Below are 21,394 nucleotides of genomic sequence, written 5' to 3'. Positions count from 1 at the left end.
CTTGATCAAGAGGAGAATTCACAGAGCAACATGCTGGTCTGTTACAATGTGTAGACTCAAAGTGTTGTGAGACGAACATGATATTTATCCATCTTCTTGTGGGTGTGTTTTCACTCAGTTCACAGGGATGGAAGTCGTAAACTCCAATGTTTAACTAAGCCTTGCATGGGTCACAAACCCCACCTGGGTCATAAACCACAACTATGTCGCAAGGCACACATGGGTTGCAAAACACACACAAATGGCCACAGGCCACAGGTCACAGGTCACAGGACACATTTACATTCTCACCAAACCTTCTCATGTGTAAGTCTTCAGTTCAGATATCTCTCATCAAGAAGTACAAAATTTCCATATCAGTCGTTGCTCTGCTGCAGACTCCCTGCTGTGAGTACTTCGTGTTAACTTTTTGATATCGAGCAACCAGTACAATATACAGAATAATAAAAAAAAAAAAGAAATACAAGATGTCATTATGAGGTTCAGAAATGGATGAAGCCAACTCTACAATTAAGATTTGTTGGGAACTATTTTCAGCGGTGGCTTCATCCACATTTGGTGCATAGTGAGTGTTTGTGGTGAATGTTGGATTGTTTGTGCGTTCATAGTGATGAAGGTGAACATTTAGGCCACGGTGAGGCTCAATGATGCGTTTTTAACTGGACACAGAGGAAGGAGAGACATCAGGGTTTGACGAACCAAACTATATTCATCAGTGGGATCACATTGTTCTTTGTGTTGCTCTTTTTTTCTCTTCTTCTCTTTGGATTTCTTGAAAATGTACATATGTTAAAGAATGAAAATCCACAGCAGTCATGAGCCTACAATCTCATCATCTTTGCTTTCAAATATCCTGAATATTCTTTCAAGTTGTGCCAGCAACTGTCATTTTCATCGGAAATGAACAGGTCATTATTTTGTTCCGTCTTATTTTGGACTCTTCATTTGAAGGCTTACAGAGGATTAACTCTTTATGATTCTTTTTTTATACCTCTGCCAGTCTGCTTTGTTTCCTCCCCGACACATCCTTTATCCTCCTGTATCCATGGAAACTAGGTGACGGGACATTGTGTATGTAATTTTCTGCCTTTCTTGTATGTTTGACATCACAGTGGTTCAGATCAGTGCCGTGTTCCAGTCACAGTCGGCCCTGCAGGAAACCAAGCAGACTGGAGACACTCAACCAGTCGTATCTCCTCCTGTTCTCCCAGTATCCGGCTCTGAGCCAGTACTGCCCAGTCAGAAACTCCACCACCGGGGGTACGGGGGTCGATGACGATTAGACCTCGATGGTGAGGACGTTTTTTTGGAAAGGTAAGACCTTCCACCTGGTTCTCGCTTCTTTAAAGGGCTGTTTAAAGGGCTGATCAAGGATAGTAGGGCCCAAGTCAAGGCCGGAGTTAAGATGTGTACTATAATTCGATGCAATTCTGTACAAAGACGTATTTTAGTTTTGGAGTTTTGCATTGTTAACTTTGCTAACACAACTGCTGCATCAACATGTTTGTATTCGTAAGACTTTCTCAACAATAGATCTGTTTCACCTCAGTGACTAAGAAAGAAAGAAAGAAAGAAAGAAAGAAAGAAAGAAAGAAAGAAAGAAAGAAAGAAAGAAATTGTGATTTGCCTCCACAACCCACAAAGAGCTGCAGTGTGACCACGTCAGCTATTTTATTTTATGTATTGTATGTTTTATCTAAAATAGTGACATAATCTACACTTTTACATTAAACAACATTTTACACTCCATTATTACGACAAACAAAGTTATTTTTGATTTTGTAATTCATGAATGAAAGGAAATCATGAACAGCTCATCAGCATGTGGACATAGATGAATAGACACTGAGGATGGAGACGATGTGCCGACTGGATCAGCAGCCAGTACCGCTGCATGGCACTGGGTGGCGATGTAGCCACAGTCAGGACGGAGGAGAAGCAGGTTTGTTTCTGCTCTCTACTTCCATACACTCTGACTTATTGTCATCACATATTCCACAAATAAAGTCAATGTTTAATTCTATTCTTTTTTACTCTGTCATATTAACATCGGTGGAAACGGCCTCGCATTCATGCGTCTCACAGGGAACTTCATTTATCATCCATGCTGCGGTCTGTCCTCTTGTAAACATTTGAGATGCTTTCCGTGAAATATCAGATGTTGGGTCACACGTTTAAATATGCACAACACACACACACACACACACACACACACACACACATACACACACACACACACACACACTATCAGAGAGCGAAGTTAAGAATAGATTTAAGACCTCTATGAAATATGGAGACATCTGCATGAGCGGTTTGAGGTCATCACAGGTTTTGTCTTTCACTGTTTTACTGTATATGTAACTCAGCTGAATGAACGCTGAATCATTTCTGGAGACGAGGGTGAGGAATTAAATAATTTCTCAACAAACTGATGAAATTTGCTCAGGTGTTTTTGTGGGGAAAGCCTGAGCAAGGGAGACTCGTACTGGCTGGGCCTGTGGAGCAACACCGGCACAGGGGGCCGGCAGTGGGGCGACGGCTCCCCGGCGGATGAGGGTCAGGGGTGAGTGATGACAGGCAGGAAGAGGAGGAGGGTCGACGGGGGCCCCTGAGGTGACCACTATTCCTGTTGCTCGACAGTTTGGTCACATGCTGCTGGTTCACCGGCGAGGACACACAAATGTGGAAACTCGAGATGAGTGACAATGTTTAAGTGTTTATGGGGTGAGAGATTTAGAAATATACACTATACATGCAAAAAACAGACTATGTTACTTACTATGTTACTTTTTTTATTATGCCATAATGGGAATGCTGAATTTACAAATTAGACGACATTGAAAGAAAAATAACATTTTATAAGAAAAAATAAGCAACAGCAAAGACAATAAAATAAGAAAGAAATGTCTTTGCACCTTTTTGTTCAGTGTTTGTTAGATACACTGTAAGAAAAAAAAAGTGTAAAAAAAACGGTCAATGACTGGCAGCTGCGGCTGCCAAACAAAAACCATAAAATTAAAGTAAAATATCCTAATTCAAATAAAGTGCAAAAACATTACTATTACAGAAAATTTCATTAAATGTTCTGCAGGAAAAATACCGTTATTTTACAGATTTTGCTTCGATTTTTATGATCAAACACCTTTAATAAAGTGACAGTGCTAAAGGTTCTGTAGAAAAATACCATTATTCTACAGATCTTTCCTAAATTATTACAATCAAACAGTGTTGGGAACGTTACTTTAAAAAAGTAATTAGTTATAGTTACTCACTACTTGTTCCAAAAAGTAACTGAGTTAGTAACTGAATTACTTTAGAATAAAAGTAACTAGTTACCAGGGAAAGTAACTATTTGCGTTACTGTAGAAAAAAAAAAGTTGCTTTATGTCAAAGAATTTGGATTTTTCTGAGCAGTTTTCACAAGTCAGTTGAAATGAGTAGAACAGACATCTCCACCTTGAAAATGCCAACTTTTCATCGGATTGCTCCGGACTCGCCATCTCTGCTGCTTCTTCGAATTAGGGATGGCCAAAACTAAAAATATTTTTGACCGACCACCGAGCCTCATTAACCAGTTTAAACCGGTTAACTGATCAGATTTAAATGCGCTATTAAATGCGCTATTAAAATGGTTCTGAATCACACTCTCTATTTCTGCATCTGTGGCCTTTGGACTCCATCTCTTCACAGCAGCTGGAGAGAGGGCATAATAAAAAAATAAACATTTTTACAGAGCGCCTATTCAGATGTTAAATGCACTTTATAGATGGCAAGAACAAATTATAGAGCGAAAACCTTCTGCGCATGCTCCGTCTCTCCGTCACGTTTTAGGTGTATGTCAAGCGACACCTATAGGCCTGGCATATGAACTACAGCGTTTTCGGTGGATCCGTCTAGATGCAAATATTCTTGAAACAATGCAGAGGAAGACGGAGAAAAAATAACGTTTTTCGCCCGTCTGGACGGCCCCTTAAAGTGTTATGGTTCTGTAACGATGCTAAACCGAGAGTTGCACAGATGTTCGGCTCGGTTTAGCATCGAGCACCTCACGTAGCCTGTGAGCTAACTCAGGGCTAGTTCACACGGCAGCTAACTCGGCTGCTAGCCGCTGCTCGGTTACATTTACATTTACATTTAGGTCATTTAGCAGACGCTTTTGTCCAAAGCGACTTACAATAAGTACATTTGTCAAAAGAAGGAAACAAAGAAAGCACGACGTATCATTGCCGATGCAGTAAGAGCATAAACACATAAAAATAGAACAAGTGTTAGGTCCTCATCTGAGTAAAGTAGTACTTCAAGAGCAACAGTGCTACGATCTGAGTGCTATAGGTAAGGTTTTTTTTTTTTTTTTTTTTTTGCGGGGGGGGTGTCGAGGGAGGGTGTTAGTGGGTCATGCTATGTAGAGTCGAGGTGAAGTCTGAACAGGTGAGTCTTGAGCCTTTTTCGGAAGATGGCAAATGACTCTGCTGTCCTGACATTGGTCGGGAGTTGAGTCTGGACTTTGCTGAGCGACATTTGTTGATTTCAGCTATGGTGGTACCAGCCGGCCAGCTGAAGTAGAGGAGCGGAGTGCTCGCTTCGGGGCATGAGGTTTGACCAGTGTTTGAAGGTAGGCAGGTGCCGTTCCATTGATGGCCCTGAAGGCCAGTGTCATCGTCTTGAATTGGATGCGTGCTGCAACAGGGAGCCAGTGGAGGTCACGGAGGAGGGGGGTCACGTGGGAGAATTTGGGTAGATTGAAGATAAGGCGTGCTGCAGCGTTCTGGATACGCTGCAATGGTTTAATCGCATAGGCCGGGAGTCCGGCCAGGAGAGAGTTGCAGTAGTCAAGGCGGGAGATGACCAGTGCTTGGACCAAGAGCTGCGTTGCATCCTTTGTGAGGAAGGTCCGAATCCTGCGGATATTGTAGAGGGCAAATCTGCAGGATCGGGCCACAGCAGTGATGTTGGGGGTGCAGGATAGTTGGTCATCGAGGATTACACCCAGGTTCCTCGCAGTTGAGGAAGGAAATACTGTGATGCCCTCAACAGTGACCGACAGGTCCATGCGAGGGCAGTCTTTCCCTGGGATGAAGAGGAGTTCGGTTTTATTCAGGTTAAGCTTGAGGTGATGTGCAGTTGTCCAGACAGAGATGTCAGCCAGACAGTCCGAGATGCGAGTTGCAATGTGAGCGTCAGAGGACGGGGGAAAAGAGAGGAACAGCTGGGTGTCATCAGCGTAGCAATGGTAGGAGAATCCATGCGATGTGATAACAGAACCTAGTGATCTGGTGTATAGTGAGAACAGAAGCGGTCCTAATACTGAGCCTTGAGGGACACCTGTGTCCAGAGAGCAGGGTTTGGACATAGAGCCATTCCATGTGACCTGAAAGGTGCGGTTTGTCAGGTATGATGTAAACCAGGTGAGAGCAGAGTCGGTTATGCCAAGTTCAGCCAGAGTGGAGAGGAGAATTTGGTGGTTGACTGTGTCGAATGCAGCAGATAGGTCAAGGAAAATGAGAACGGAGGAGTTGGATGATGTTTTGGCGTCTCGCAGGGACTCGGTCACAGTGAGGAGGGCCGTCTCAGTGGAGTGGGCAGTCCTGAATCCTGATTGGTTAGGGTCTAGGAGGTTCTTCCGCAAGAGATAGGATGACAGTTGGTTGTAGGCAGCACGTTCCAAGGTTTTAGAGAGGAATGAAAGAAGAGATACAGGTCTGTAGCTTTGGATGTCAGTAGCGTCAAGGGTGGGTTTTTTCAGGAGAGGCTTCACGATAGCGGTCTTAAAATCCGCTGGAATGACACCTGAGGTGAGGGAGGAGTTGATCAGGGTGGTGAGGAATGGCAAGATGTCGTGTGAGATGTCCTGGAGAAGAGAGGAGGGAATCGGGTCAAGGGAGCAGGTGGTGGCACGGTTAGATGTAACAAGTGCGTGAACGTCTTCAGAGGTGAGGGGGCTAAAGCTGGTAAGACCATCCGAGTTGAGAGTTGGGGGAGATGTCTTCTGGGAGGGAATAGGCGTGAATGAGGAGCTGATGTCATTTACTTTCTTGGTAAAGTAAGTTGCAAAGTCATCGGCAGTAAGGGAGGAGGGAGGGAGAGGGGTAGGAGGGGTGAGGAGGGAAGAGAACATGGAGAAGAGTTTCCTGGGGTTGGAGGCAGAAGAGTTGATCTTTGCCAGGTAGAAGGCAGATTTAGCTGCCGAAACAGTTGAGGTGAAGTCAGAGAGGAGGAGGTGGTAGTGAGCAAGGTCCTTGTGCTGTCCCGATTTCTTCCATTTTCTCTCTGACGCTCGCAACAATGATCTGTTGGTTCGCAGAGGTTCAGACAGCCAGGGAGGGGGGGGAGATGATCGCGCCGGTCGTGAGATTGGGGGACAGAGAGTGTCCAAAGAAGAGGCGAGTGAGGACATCAGGATAGAGGAGGCTTCCTCAGTAGGCATTAAGGAGAACTGTTCCGAGGATGGGAGCGAGGAGATAACAGTTGAGGAGAGAGCGGAGGGAGTGAGGGATTTCAGGTTGCGGCGGCTGGTGACCATTCGAGGCGTAGAGGGGAGGGATGAGGTGGGCTTCATGGGGAGGGAGAAAGTCACAAAGTGGTGGTCGGACACGGTGAGCGGGGTAACAGAGAGTGCCGAGATGCCACAGGATCTTGTGAAGACAAGGTCAAGTTGGTTCCCGGCCCGGTGAGTTGGTGGAGAGGGGGAGAGTGTGAGGTCAAATGCGGAAAAGAAGTCAATGAATTCAGATGAATGCAGCTTTCCCGGGTGAATGTTGAAGTCACCGAGGACGATGAGCGGTGTGCCATCATCAGGGGAGCAGCTCAGGAGGGCATCCATCTCATCCAAAAAGTCACCAAGAGGACCGGGTGGGCGATAGATCACTATGATGTTGAGTTTGAAAGGAATGGTGACAGAGACGGCGTGAAATTCAAGCGTAGATCGGGGTAGGTGGTCGAGAGGAAGGACCTGGTAGGACCATGTGGGTGAGATGAGGAGCCCAGTTCCTCTTCCTCGCCCTGTTCGTCTTGGGGAGTGTGAAAACGAGTAGGCAGTTGAAAGGGCAGCTGGAGTGGCAGTGTTTTCTGGGGTGATCCAGGTCTCTGTGAGGGCCAGGAAGTGGAGAGTCTGCAGGGAGGCATAGGCTGAGATGGTGTCCGCCTTCTTGACTGCAGACTGGCAGTTCCACAGCCCCCCTAGTACCTCAAGTTCCTTACCAGTGGAGATTGGTGGGTAGCAGAGATTGGATGGGTTACAGCCTCGAATGAAGGGACTTCGGTAAAATCTTCTCCAGTGCGATGTCCTGACTGGGATAAGACACATGGCTGCGAGGAGGGGAGGGGGGGGGGGGGGTTGAGATGTTATACCTACCTCAATGGGCTTCCTCGATGGACTCCCACAGATAGACTCCCTGTGTACGGATACGGAAAAAAGCAACAAAAAAACAGCTATCTGTAACAATACACGATGCAGCAACAAAATCAAAACTCTAACATGAAACTGATAAACGTATAATGTCTTACCAAACACGGTTTCATTTTAAATTACAGTACTTTTAGTAACTCACCTTTCACAGGTGTCTGTGTCTCCTCCTCGTCAACTGACGCTGCAAAGTTCTTCTTGCGCATGCGTAGGAAACCGCTAGGTGCGCTAACTACGCGAGGAAAAATAGTTCCTAGATGGATGCTAGAATCACAAACATTTTAGCCCACATTGCCAATATGACACTACATTATTTTCTTAAATTCACGAACATATTTCCATTATTTCGAATAGTTTTTAACATTCGTGCGTTGATATTTCGTTGAAACAACGTCTAAATGACGTTGGTCATTTCAGCCCCTCAGGTAGACGTCAAATCAACCTGCCTGCCCTACGTTAATCAAACGTCCCGACATGATTGGATATCTGCATCTCGACACAGCAGTAGATAGAGGAAATCATTCTTGACAGTGTTTTTTCAGTTAAATATGTTTTCTTTGAGATCGTATTCCCCCTAATGTTATCATGTCGAAAAAAAAGTCGAATTAAAGTCACGTCGTGACGCGACGTCGATTGGACGTCTTCATCTAGACGCAGGTCGAGCAAACGTTTTCTGGCAGTGTTTATTCAGTTAAACCTCTCTAAAATGCATATTTAATAAGGTCATATTTGCCATGATATTATTTTATGATGTCGAAAAACAGTCAAATTAAAGTCACGTCGTGACGCGATGTCGATTGGACGTCTTCATCTAGACGCAGGTCGAGCAAACGTTTTTTGGCAGTGTTTATTCAGTTAAACCGCTCTAAAATGCATATTTAATTAGGTCATATTTGCCATGATATTATTTTATGATGTTGAAAAACAGTTGAATTAAAGTCACGACGTGACGCGACGTCGATTAGACGTCTTCATCTAGACGTAGGTCGAGAAAATGTTTGCTGGGCCTTATCTGTTACCATTGAAAATCCTGAAATGTAATAATGTCCGAATCCAAGCCCATCCAAGATAAAACGGGCACCTTCGGAATGCGTAAAAGACGCACCGGCGTGAAATGTTTTTATTTTGGCTATTAAGTATAATTTATGAAAAATTCAGGGATAAGTTGTTCATTTCACACAAAAAAAGATCTTGTAATGAGATGGCAAACTGTAGTCTTGTAGTCTACTCCTATAGTCGCGTAGCGTGTATCTTGTGTATAATAATTGAGATCGCATTCTCCACCGCACCCATGCGGGAATAATTAAAACTTGAGGAGAAATTATACAACGCTGTCTGTCATATATCACAAAACAGGGTCAGAACGCACAGCAGTAGACATAATGACGGCGAGACCCCGGTGCCTCCACGAGCCGCCGGGCCGTTCATCATCATCATCATCATCACCACCGTCTTCACCATCCGCGCTCCACAGCTGCACCGATTCCCGTCCAACACCAGAACGGTGGGACAACTCCGGCTCCAGCTCGCGGCAAGTTTGCACGTTTCTCCACGGACAACAGGCTGCCGAGACCATGGCACGAGCGGCGCGCAAGCATAATTATCCTGACTTTTTTTTTTTAACCGACAACCGACAAATTCAATTCATAGTAACGCACCGCATTTAATGTTCAGTAACGATAACGGCGTTGTAACGACGGAAACAGTAATTAGTTAGATTACCCCGTTACTGAAAAAATAACGGCGTTATTCCAAACACTGCAATCAAACACCTTAAAACAGTCAAATGACTGGCAGCTACGGCTAAAAACCCTAAAATTAAAGTCAAATATCTATAATAATACATCTAATTCAGATTAAGTGAAATTTTCATTCTGCATGGTTCTGCATAAAAATACCACTATTCTACATATTTTTCCTATATTCTTATAATCAAACACCTTCAATAATTAATATTTATGATTCAGTTTTTGTAATATTACAGTTTTAATGTAATACATTGAATATTTTGTAATACTGTACTGACTGAAAATATCATGTAAAAGATTATTGTGAAATATCCTCAACTCAAAACATACTTAGGAAATTCAAAATCGATACATCTAAAGATCACTGTTTCAATTAAAGTAGGTCACGAAACTTAATTACAAATAAAATACACACCAATATTGATTCTAAAAGCCCTTTATTTAATGTATTGAGTTGCAAATTTACAATATCAACCAATTATTCACAAACAGTTCTTCAGAGACCCCCAAGGAAGAATTGAAAAACTAAAAATTCTATTTCTCCATGTGTCTATCTTGTCTGTTAGCTGTGCTATCATGACGAGGTGATGGCGTTTCACTTTTGAAACAGGTGGAGAGCTGCTGGGCTGAGGGGGTTGTTGTCAGTTGTTTTTTAGCTTGTATTTTCCAATTCAGTTTTATATTGTTTTCCACAATGTTCTCCTGTCCTTGGGGGCTCTGTATACTGTAGTTCCAATAATATTTGTAGTATTTATGCACATGCATTACATTCTTAATTTAGCCTATTTAGCCCTCTTAATTTAACCTTAAATGTAAAGTGTATTATCAAATAAAATCAAAACATACCACAAAAGGTCAATTAATCTGTACCAGAGGTGACAGTGCAATGTAGCAGATAAAGAAGAATCCTCCTCCAAATTGCCAGTACTCAGCTGGATCTTTGGTGCACCTGGGGGAGGGGGAAGGGAAAAAGGACAAAGTAAGATCCACTGAAAAGTCCTTACTATAACAAGGATTTTATTTATTTTTCTATTATTATTAGATGATCCAGAGTAAAAAAATGTTTTTACACTATTGCCGCTTGCCAGTATTGGACGCTTGGTGGAACATGTGGAAGGCATTTTTTTTTCAGTGTATTTGTATTATCAGTCTATGTTTGTATTAACCAGACCTCACATATAATAGGCCGACTCACAACACAATGCACAGAACTTTAGATCAAGCCATGAGATCAAGCGACCAAAATAAAAAGTATCATTTCACCACAAGGTGGCCGCCGAGTGCGGACCTGAACACACGTCATTGAACTTTTAACCAATGAGAACCATTTCGCTGTAGCGGAGGTGTGGACAAGCCGGTTGCAGCCGCCGTAGACCGCGCTGCCAAGCGCTGCAAGAAGCGGCTCTTAAAAACTTGTTCCCGCGATGGTTTGGGTCACGTGATATGGTCGCGACCCTGTGACGTCTTTGCAGTCGGCTGCTAAAGGTACGTGTCCACAGGGGCGATTTTAAACGCGAGTGGACGCGCCGCTTCCCAGTATTGCACGCTTGGTGGGCGGCCACTAGAGGATGATTGACAGGCGCTCTGCTTGCTACAACCACTTCATGGCTGCACCTGATTGGATGAACGCTTTCACCGGTGGCCTGTCTGCTCTGGAGTTCACGCAGACCAACATGGCAGCTCAATTTTCTCTTGTTTTACGAAAATAGTTCACCGAAAGGTGTTTCTGAAAACATTTTAAGCGAGAAATAAGCTATGCAGTTGCTGAATCTGTCTTTATTTTAGATCGACAACATTCAGTTTAGAAGATTTTCGCGATCATTTCAATGACATTTCAATGACATGTGTTCAGGTCCACACCCGGTGGACACCTTGTGGTGAAATTATTTGCCTTTTTATTTTGGTCGCTTTGATCTCATGGCTTGATCTAAAGTTCTGTGCATTGTGCTGTGAGTATAGGCCTATTTATTTGTGAGGTCTGGTTAATACAAACATAGAATGATAATACAAATATACTGAAAAAAAAGAATGCCTTCACATGTTGCCTTGCATGTGTGTGTATATGTGTGTGTGTGTGTATATATATATATATATATATATATATATATATATATATATATATATATATACACTCAACAAAAATATAAACGCAACACTTTTGTTTTTGCTCCCATTTTTCATGAGATGGACTTAAAGATCTAAAATTCATTCCAGATACACAATATTACCATTTCTCTCAAACATTGTTCACAAATCAGTCTAAATGTGTGATAGTGAGCACTTCTGCTTTGCTGAGATAATCCATCCCACCTCACAGGTGTGCCACATCAAGATGCTGATCTGACATCATGATTAGTGCACAGGTGTGCCTTAGACTGTCCACAATAAAAGGCCACCCTGAAATGTGCATTTTTTTGCTTTATTGGGGGTCTGGGGACTCAGAACCAGTCAGTATCTGGTGTGACCACCATTTGCCTCATGCAGTGCAACACATCTTCTTCGCATAGAGTTTATCAGATTGTCAATTGTGGCCTGTGGAATGTTGGTCCACTCCTCTTCAATGGCTGTGCGAAGTTGCTGGATATTAGTGGGAACTGGTACACGCTGTCATATACGCCGGTCAAGCACATCCCAAACATGCTCAATGGGTGACATGTCCGGTGAGTATGCTGGCCATGCAAGAACTGGGACATTTTCAGCTTCCAAGAATTGTGTACAGATCCTTGCAACATGGGGCCGTGCATTATCTTGCTGAAACATGAGGTGATGTTCATGGATGTATGGCACAACAATGGGCCTCAGGATCTCATCACGGTATCTCTGTGCATTCAAAATGCCATCAATAAAATGCACCTGTGTTCTTCGTCCATAACAGATGCCTGCCCATACCATAACCCCACCACCACCATGGGCCACTCGATCCACAACATTGACATCAGCAAAGCGCTCACCCACACGACGCCACACACGCTGTCTGCCATCTGCCCTGAACAATGTAAACCGAGATTCATCCGTGAAGAGAACACCTCTCCAACGTGCCAGACGCCATCGAATGTGAGCATTTGCCCACTCAAGTCTGTTACGGCGACGAGCTGGAGTCAGGTCAAGACCCCGATGAGGATGACGAGCATGCAGTTGAGCTTCCCTGAGACGGTTTCTGACAGTTTGTGCAGAAATTGTTTGGTTATGCAAACCAATTGTTTCAGCAGCTGTCTGAGTGGCTGGTCTCAGACGATCTTGGAGGTGAACCTGCTGGATGTGGAGGTCCTGGGCTGGTGTGGTTACACGTGGTCTGCGGTTGTGAGGCCGGTTGGATGTACTGCCATATTCTCTGAAACACCTTTGGAGACGGCTTATGGTGGAGAAATGAACATTCAATGCACGAGCAACAGATCTGGTTGACATTCCTGCTGTCAGCATGCCAATTGCACGCTCCCTCAATGCTTGTGGCATCTGTGGCATTTTGCTGTGAGACAAAACTGCACATTTCAGAGTGGCCTTTTATTGTGGGCAGTATAAGGTACACCTGTGCACTAATCATGATGTCAGATCAGCATCTTGATGTGGCACACCTGTGAGGTGGGATGGATTATCTCAGCAAAGCAGAAGTGCTCACTATCACACATTTAGACAGATTTGTGAACAATGTTTGAGAGAAATGGTAATATTGTGTATCTGGAATGAATTTTAGATCTTTAAGTCCATCTCATGAAAAATGGGAGCAAAAACAAAAGTGTTGCGTTTATATTTTTGTTGAGTGTATATATATATATATATATATATATATATATATATATATATATATATCACTGATTCTTGAGATAAGGAACAAAACATGTCCCACATCAAGATGTTGCAATTTGTCGTATAAAAAACAATACATTTTTTATTTTAAAAAGTTGGATATGAAAGACTTTTGTATGTGTACACCCTTAGTTTTGTATATATTTATATTATTTCATAGTAATTTGATAAAATACCGGCACTGTACTATGAAAGCCCATGCAAATGAACTCGTCCTCCATAGAGGTCACAGTATCAAACTGCTGAAAAAAAGTGTTTTAAAATGCCCAAAATGTCCAAATATTAATATGAGGTTAATTGTATGGCTTAATAAAATACCACAAAACATTTAAAGTGGACATTCCATTATTTTATACATTTACAACAGCCTCTCAAAGTTTGTCCTTAATTAAAGTCAACTCCGTAAGATATTTTTCAAATTCTAAATAAATCAGGCATATTTTGGTCAGCCTTAACCCTGAGGACCCCCTCTGACTCCTTCCTGCTGATGGATGCAGCAGTCCAACACATGGCTCATTTTCAAAAATATTCAGCAAACAAGTTGAAATCTCTGTGGTCACAGCTAGTGTGTGTCAACACTGTCTTCAAATTAGGGGTGATTTCAATCAATAATTTTGAAATAAAAGTTGGTATTTAGGTTTAGTTTAGTGGCAGCTGACAACTGAGAAAAATCAAAATGGCTACCATTTACTAGATATGAGTAATTTGAAAAAACATGTAATTTTTTCAACTCCGTCAGACGTCAACTCTGTCAGATATTTCGTCTGACGGTGTTGACATGTGAGCTGACGGAGTGGAAAAGGGCTCCCAAATCCTTATTAATTAATGCATAACAACTACATAACATGCTAATATAATCTAAGTATACATTTTGATTGAATTAAAGGTGACATATGATGACAAAACCCACTTTTTCTGGGATTTGGGGTGTTGTTTGGGGTCTTTGGTGAAATAAGGCTGCACATGCTTTTTTGAGTGAGAAACGGATTTCTGAAAATACCCCGCCCTTTTTTTCAGATGAGCCTGTCAATTTCGGCGCTTACTCTGATGTAGGAATAAGGCACATTTGAGTATTCCCACCCATTCTAGGTCAGTGCCCACGACCCACCTCCCCATCCTCCGCTCATTAGAACATTCATAATGTCTTCTTGGGGATCCGCCCAGTATGTCTGCCCAGTATTTGTATGCAGAAACAAAGTCCTTACAGCGATGATGGTGTGTTTTTTTTCTGATAAGACCTAGCGTTTTGTCAAAAACAGCCCAAATGTGAGACCAGCGCAGAAGCAGAAAATGGCTCTTTTTCTCCACGTTTCTGTCTCCCTCAGCCTGGTGGGGACTTCAAGTTGCCACGGTAACCCTTTAACTGACTATAGCTACAGGTAAAGGGATAGTTCACCGCCACGCAGGTGGTCTAGTGGTTAGAGCACATGCCATGTACGCATATATGCAGCCGACCCTGTTTCCAATCCTGACCGGAGGTCCTTTGCTGCATGTCACATCCCCCTCTCTCTCCCATGTTTCCTCTCTGACCACTGCTAAATAAAAGGCGTCTATGCCAGAAGAAAAATCTTAACAAAACAAAAACAAAGGGACAGTTCCACATTTTGGCAAATTGGCCCATTGCCATAATCCCTATAGTCACAGCAGTAGGTTCATTACCTTTATTTGTCTGTGTAAACTATTTTTAGCTGCTCAGAGCTTTGCTACAGAGGCTTAAAAAAAAAATACTCAACGAAATGAAGGTAATTTAAAATGGCTCATTTCAAAACAATGGAAAATAATATTAAAAGTGTATATAATGCAATTTATCACTTAAGCTTGTTAAGGCACACCATTTCTACACACTTAAAGACTTCACAGTGTTGGTGAATTGATCAAACACACAAAAAACATATTTTCATGTGTCAGACGGAGTTGACAAATGTCAAGTTACTCACTGAGTAAATGTCAATTTTTATAAAAATTGGTTAAATAAATTGCCTGTTCCTTTTCATGGTAGATAGATGAGACCTGTGTTTATGAAGATATCCAATTCAAATTAATGTGGCATTGATTATTTGTTTGTCACTTTTCAAAAGTACTTTTGTCCCTAATCTCAAGAATCAGCCTTTAAGTTAATTCTGGTTATAAGTGTTTCCCTGAGGAAATTCAAATCAAATAAATACAATTCACCCCTACAATTCCTTTTGATTATTTTCTCAAGACATTTCTCATGGTACATTTATGGGAACATAATGTAGGAAACACAGCGGCTTGACCACAACGCTGCTGGTAGGCAACATCTCTGTTCACTGGTCAAGTGTCTCATTTACAGTCTGGTCAGAAACATGAACACCAGTAGTCTGCTGGAGGTCATTTTGTAGGGCTATGGCAGTCCTGTTCCTCGTCCACAAAGGAGCAGGCACCGGTCCTGGGTTGATGCCCTTCCACGGTCCTGTCCAGCTCTCCTTGTGTGCTGGCCAGTCTCCTGGTATCTCATACATGCTCTTGAGACTGTGCTGGGACACGAACCTTCTTGCAAACACATGCATTGATGGGCCATCCTGGAGGAGCTGGACCACCTGTGCAACCTGATTGGGCTGCAGGGCCCACCTCATGCTTCATGTATAGTGTCAAGGACACGAGCAGAACACAAAACTACAGCAAATCAGTCAGGAAAGATGAGGAGAGAGCAATAGTCTGTGGCCACCGCATGTAAATAAAAAATAATGTTTTAAATACACATTCACATCCACTCGTATCAAAATATTATGAAATAACATTGTCCATTGGTTCAGAAAGATTAATACTTATACACAGTTGCAAGATAAAGATGGTCTTGTTCTGACAATATGAGAGGGCTGAGGAAGAAAGTAATGGTTTCTGTGGTTCAGGTGTTCACGGTGTTGGCAGCAGCAAGCAGTGAGGCGAACAGAGAGTCTGGTCTTTGCTTCAGCACATCTGGACAGTAGTGATGTCCAAATGAAGCTTCCATCCATCCATCCATCCATCCATTTTCTTCCGCTTATCCGGGACCGGGTCGCGGGGGCAGCTGCCTGAGCAGGGACGCCCAGACTTCCCTCTCCCCGGACACTTCCCCCAGCTCCTCCGGGAGGACCCCAAGGCGTTCCCTGGCCAGCCGGGTGACATAGTCACTCCAGCGTGTCCTGGGTCTTCCTCGGGGTCTCCTCCCGGTGGGGCATGCCTGGAACACCTCCCGAGGGAGGCGTCCAGGGGGCATCCGATACAGATGCCCGAGCCACCTCAACTGGCTCCTCTCGATGTGGAGGAGCAGCGCCTCTACTCCGAGCTCCTCCCGTGTGACGGAGCTCCTCACCCTATCTCTAAGGGAGCGCCCCGCCACCCTGCGGAGGAAGCTCATTTCGGCCGCTTGTATCCGGGATCTTATTCTTTCGGTCATGACCCAAAGTTCATGACCATAGGTGAGGGTAGGAACGTAGATTGACCGGTAAATCGAGAGCTCCGCCTTTCGGCTCAGCTCTCTCTTCACCACGACAGACCGATACAACGACCGCATTACTGCAGCCGCTGCACCGATCCGCTAGTCTGGTTTTCACCATACTAAGGTCAATCTTTTAAGATTGAACATTAGTCTGGGGAAGCTGCGCTTTGTTTCTACTGCTCAAGAGGCGGGATCAATGGGCATCGTTCAAATGAACGATGCCCATTGTGTTTCGTCATCGTCACGTCACCGGCCAATAGCGTGCCAGGAGAGAATGGCCGGGAAGCTGCGCTTTGTTTCTACTGCTCAAGAGGCGGGATCAATGGGCATCGTTCATGCCCATTATGTTTCGTCATCGTCACGTCACCGGCCAATAGCGTGCCAGGAGAGAATGGCCGTTTCTGATTGGAGCCAAAGATTCTGGCAATGTAACAGCGAAAGTAAGCCTGAGGGTGTCCAGCCTAAACTGCCGAGCGAAATCCAAATTTCCCGGAAGTTCAGGCAGGGTTCACCCAGCCTACCGATCCGCCTGTCAATCTCACGTTCCATCCTTCCATCACTCGTGAACAAGACCCCAAGATACTTAAACTCCTCCACTTGAGGCAGGAACTCCCCCCCGACCTGGAGGGAGCAAGCCACCTTTTTCCGGTCGAGAACCATGGCCTCAGATTTGGAGGTGCTAATCCTCATCCCGGCTGCTTCACACTCGGCTGCAAACCGCCCCAGGACATGCTGGAGGTCCTGGCTCGAAGGAGCCAACAAGACCACATCGTCCGCAAAAAGCAGGGATGAAATCCAGTGGCTCCCGAACCAGATCCCCTCCGGTCCACGGCTGCGCCTAGAAATCCTGTCCATAAAAATAATGAACAGAACCGGTGACAAAGGGCAGCCCTGCCGGAGTCCAACATGCACCTGGAACAGGTCTGACTTACTGCCGGCAATGCGAACCAAGCTCCTGCTCCGGTCATACAGGGACCGAACAGCCCTTAGCAGAGGGCCCCCGACCCCGTACTCCCGAAGTACCTCCCACAGAATGCCACGAGGGACATGGTCGAATGCCTTCTCCAAGTCCACAAAACACATGTGGACTGGTTGGGCAAACTCCCATGAACCCTCAAGCACCCTGCAGAGGGTATAGAGCTGGTCCAGTGTTCCACGGCCAGGACGAAAACCGCATTGTTCCTCCTGAATCCGAGGTTCGACTATCGGCCGAATTCTCCTTTCCTGGGGAGGCTGAGAAGTGTGATCCCCCGATAGTTGGAACACAACCTCCGGTCCCCCTTTTTGAATAGAGGGACCACCACCCCGGTCTGCCAGTCCAGAGGCACTGTCCCCGACTGCCACGCGATGTTGCAGAGACGTGTCAACAAAGACAGCCCCACAACATCCAGAGACTTGAGGTACTCAGGGCCTTGCCACCGGGGAGCTTCTTAACTACCTCGGTGACTTCAGCCCGGGTAATGGGTGGATGAACCTCCGAGTCTCCAGCCTCTGCTTCCTCAATGGAAGACGTGTCAGTGGGATTGAGGAGATCCTCGAAGTATTCCTTCCACCGCCCGACGATATCCCCAGTCGAAGTCAGCAGCTCCCCACCTCCACCGTAAACAGTGTTGGTGGAGGGCTGCTTCCCCTTCCTAATGCGCCGGATGGTTTGCCAGAATTTCCTCGAGGCCGACCGATAGTCCTCCTCCATGGCCTCCCCGAACTCTTCCCAGACCCGAACCTTTGCTTCAGCGACCGCCCGCGCTGCAGCACGCTTGGCCTGCCGGTACCCGTCAGCCGCCTCGGGAGTCCCCCGAGCCAACCAGGTTCGGTAGGACTCCTTCTTCAGCTTGACAGCATCCCTTACTTCCGGTGTCCACCACCGGGTTCGGGGATTGCCACCACGACAGGCACCGGAGACCTTACGGCCACAGCTTCGAACAGCCGCGTCCACAATGGAAGCAGAGAACAAGGTCCATTCAGACTCAACGCCCAGACTGTGCGTGGAGGTGAGCCCGACTACCTGTAGCCGGTAGCGCTCTACCTCCCGCACTAGCTCAGGCTCTTTCCCCCCCAGTGAGGTGACATTCCATGTCCCCATGGCTAGAGTCACCGTCCGGGGATTGGGTCGCCGGGGTACCCGTCCAGGACAGCCACCCAAATCGCACCGCACCGGCCCCTTCTGAACCCTCCTGCGGGTGGTGGGCCTACAGGAGGGCGGGCCCATGTCGCTCCTTCGGGCTGCGCCCGGCCGGGTCCCGTGGGCACAGACCCGGCCACCGGGCGCTCGCCTGCGAGCCCCAACCCCGGGCCTGGCTCCAGGGTGGGGCCCCGGTGACGCCAATCCGGGCGACGTAAACTTCCTTGTGTGTTTTTTCTTCATAGGGGGCTTTGAAAGCAATGGAAATATATCGGCCTTCAACCCTTTGTTGAACAGAGAGCGCCATCTATTGGGCTCAGAAAATAAAGAAAATGCTTCACGAAGCTTCATTTGGACATCCCTACTGGACAGTCTAATTCTGCCACCTGTTGGACAGAACACTTATTGTATGTCTAGGTTTACGACCACACAAACTTTATCTTGTGTATTTGTGTATATTTGTTACCTCTCCATTGTCCATGACCAGAATCAGATCTGCATGCATCAGTGTTGATACGATACAATTCTATTTGACTATTTTTGACCAACTCTACTTTGACTTTTTAACCTACTTAATTCTTTGACATAGAACTTGTATGACCTTTTTTGACATATACTTTGAATATAATACTCTTCATGAATTATTTCAAAATTCTATACTTAATAACTAAACTTAAACTAAATTAATAACTAAACTTTTTTTAGACGCAATACAATGACTTTATGAATTTATTTGACATACTTTAATATCACTTTTTAATGGAATATTATGTAATGACTCTTACAAGACTTGTTTCAACATACTACTGTATATCGCGACTTTGTTGTCCTGCAATATAATTATTTTTTTCACATTTTACACCATTGATTTTTAAAGCCATATTATACTTTGACTCTTCTATAACATCCATCCATCCATCCATTTTCTACCGCTTATCCTGTATTTAGGGTCACGGGGGGGCTGGAGCCGATCCCAGCTGTCATTGGGCGAAGGCAGGTTACACCCTGGACAGGACGCCAATCTATCGCAGGGCCTCTTCTATAACATTTCTTGACAAAATATACTATGATTTTTTGTATTACTTTTATCATCATACTACCACTTTTTTTCAATATGCTACACTATGACTTTTTGAGATATACTATTCTTATTCTTATTCATCACCCCGTTTATCATTTGCAGGTCGCAGCGCGTGCAGGATACGGTGTCATCGTGGAGGCGTCTCGTGTTCAACCCGGAGTGAATGTGTTGAAGAAGAGCAGATGTTTGGAGAAGAAGTGCAGCTTCAACATCCCAACAAAGACACTCAGGGTCAAATCGAGCCCGGCTCCACTGCACCTGTACGCCGCGTCCTGACGTTGTGACGTTCGACCCGAACATTCCCATCGTTTCCATGGTGAACACGACTAATAATAATACTTTTGGGCATTTTATGAAATATGACCCTGGCGCATCTTTTTTCACAAATCTCAATGTAAGATGTTGAAGTTTTGACACCCTCAAACCAAAACAGTGTTTTTCCGAACCACCACACAACTACAACACTACACGGTTCTCCCGCCATATTTAAGACATTCTGTCCCACAAATAATCATTTTACATGGAGAAACCGTCGAGTGAGTGTCTGGTTTCACCAAATGAACTGTTCACCTTCAAACTCCGATAGTTTCACTGATTTCTGGACATGGGGCGATGTTTAAGGTTTTTAGGCTATGAATCAACAAATATAAAACTAAAACAAATATAAAAGGTGTCTTACCATCAAGGTCGAGGTCCAAAACAAGGTCCAGGTGATCCTCCAGGATCCATGGATCCCAGTGGACCATCGTCGCCGTCGTCGTCGCCGGTCTCTTCTTCTTCCAAACAGTAGCTCGTTGACTATCCTCTACTTTGGTTCTCGACAAGATGTGTTTTCGTTGGTTTTTCGCAAGCGCTTTGAAACTTTCCACAGTTTGGTCCAACTCTCTCAGTCTTTCCAATTCGTATCCAGTCCAAGTGCAAAAAGAGAACTCCAAATGGTGGACAGCGCTTTTATACCTGCTCTGATGGGTCAGTTCTGTTTCCATGACAATCACTGAGCGCGTGCATGCGTGCGTGCGTGTGCTTGAGCAAGTCCGAAAGACACAGAGCATTTTTTTTTTCTCATATCTCATATTTGTCAAATGTTTGTTTCTCCGTTCTCTTCTTCGATTGTACTGTCGTGTCATTCTTGTTATAGCCTACTACTGCCATCTTCTGGAGAGCTGTAATTTAGCAAAACCGTATTCGTCACCCTGTTAAAATAATCGCCTAACTCATTTTCTCAAGTTTTTCAGGAAACACAAAAAACTTCACCAAAAGTGTAATACATATATGACATAGGCCATTATCTTAAAGGGGTAAAATCACATGATCTGATCAACTGAGGAAGTAGGCGATTTTACCATAGGTGGCCGGCGTCATGAGTAGATGATTTAACTGCGGTCAAGCCAGCCGACACATCGTGAACGTCAGTCAAGCCAGCCGACCCAGTTTTTTGCTGTACGTGATTGTAGTATCTTTACGGTAATATCGTCTCAGAACTGGTTTCAAAATAAAAGCATTCGTCGGGTACATAGCGAAAGACTGTCAACGAAAGCAAATACTGTCAACGGAAACGTACGGACGTTGTGATATGTACTTTCAAAATAAAGGCTCAAATAATTGACAATTGTAAGCTTAAGCCATTTTTTTATTGAAATTTCTAACAAGGCCATGTTTCCACATGCAAATTTCACTTCAGGGTAATAGTAGACGTACACCGCCTCATATTGCCACCCAGGAAGTTTCAAGTCTTTCCTGTGTCTTTCAAACTAAGGTAAACTGAAGTGTTAAATATGAGACATATTACACATGA

At 44.5% G+C, this 21,394-nt stretch overlaps 1 pseudogene across 1 annotated transcript; it reads left to right on the top strand.

The window, feature by feature from the left end:
• Positions 1 to 1,096: 1,096 nt before the first annotated feature.
• LOC311027456 lies at positions 1,097 to 19,762 on the top strand (annotated as a pseudogene). The gene is made up of 4 exons: positions 1,097 to 1,260; positions 1,851 to 1,942; positions 2,447 to 2,563; positions 19,702 to 19,762. The product of its transcript is annotated as an uncharacterized misc_RNA (transcript).
• Positions 19,763 to 21,394: the final 1,632 nt, after the last annotated feature.

This window comes from Eutrigla gurnardus (genome assembly GCF_963514095.1).
Source record: "Eutrigla gurnardus genome assembly, chromosome: 17".
NCBI lineage: Eukaryota > Metazoa > Chordata > Actinopteri > Perciformes > Triglidae > Eutrigla > Eutrigla gurnardus.
The sequence above is the reverse complement of the archived record's forward strand: the minus strand, read 5'-3'. Positions and strand labels throughout refer to the sequence as shown.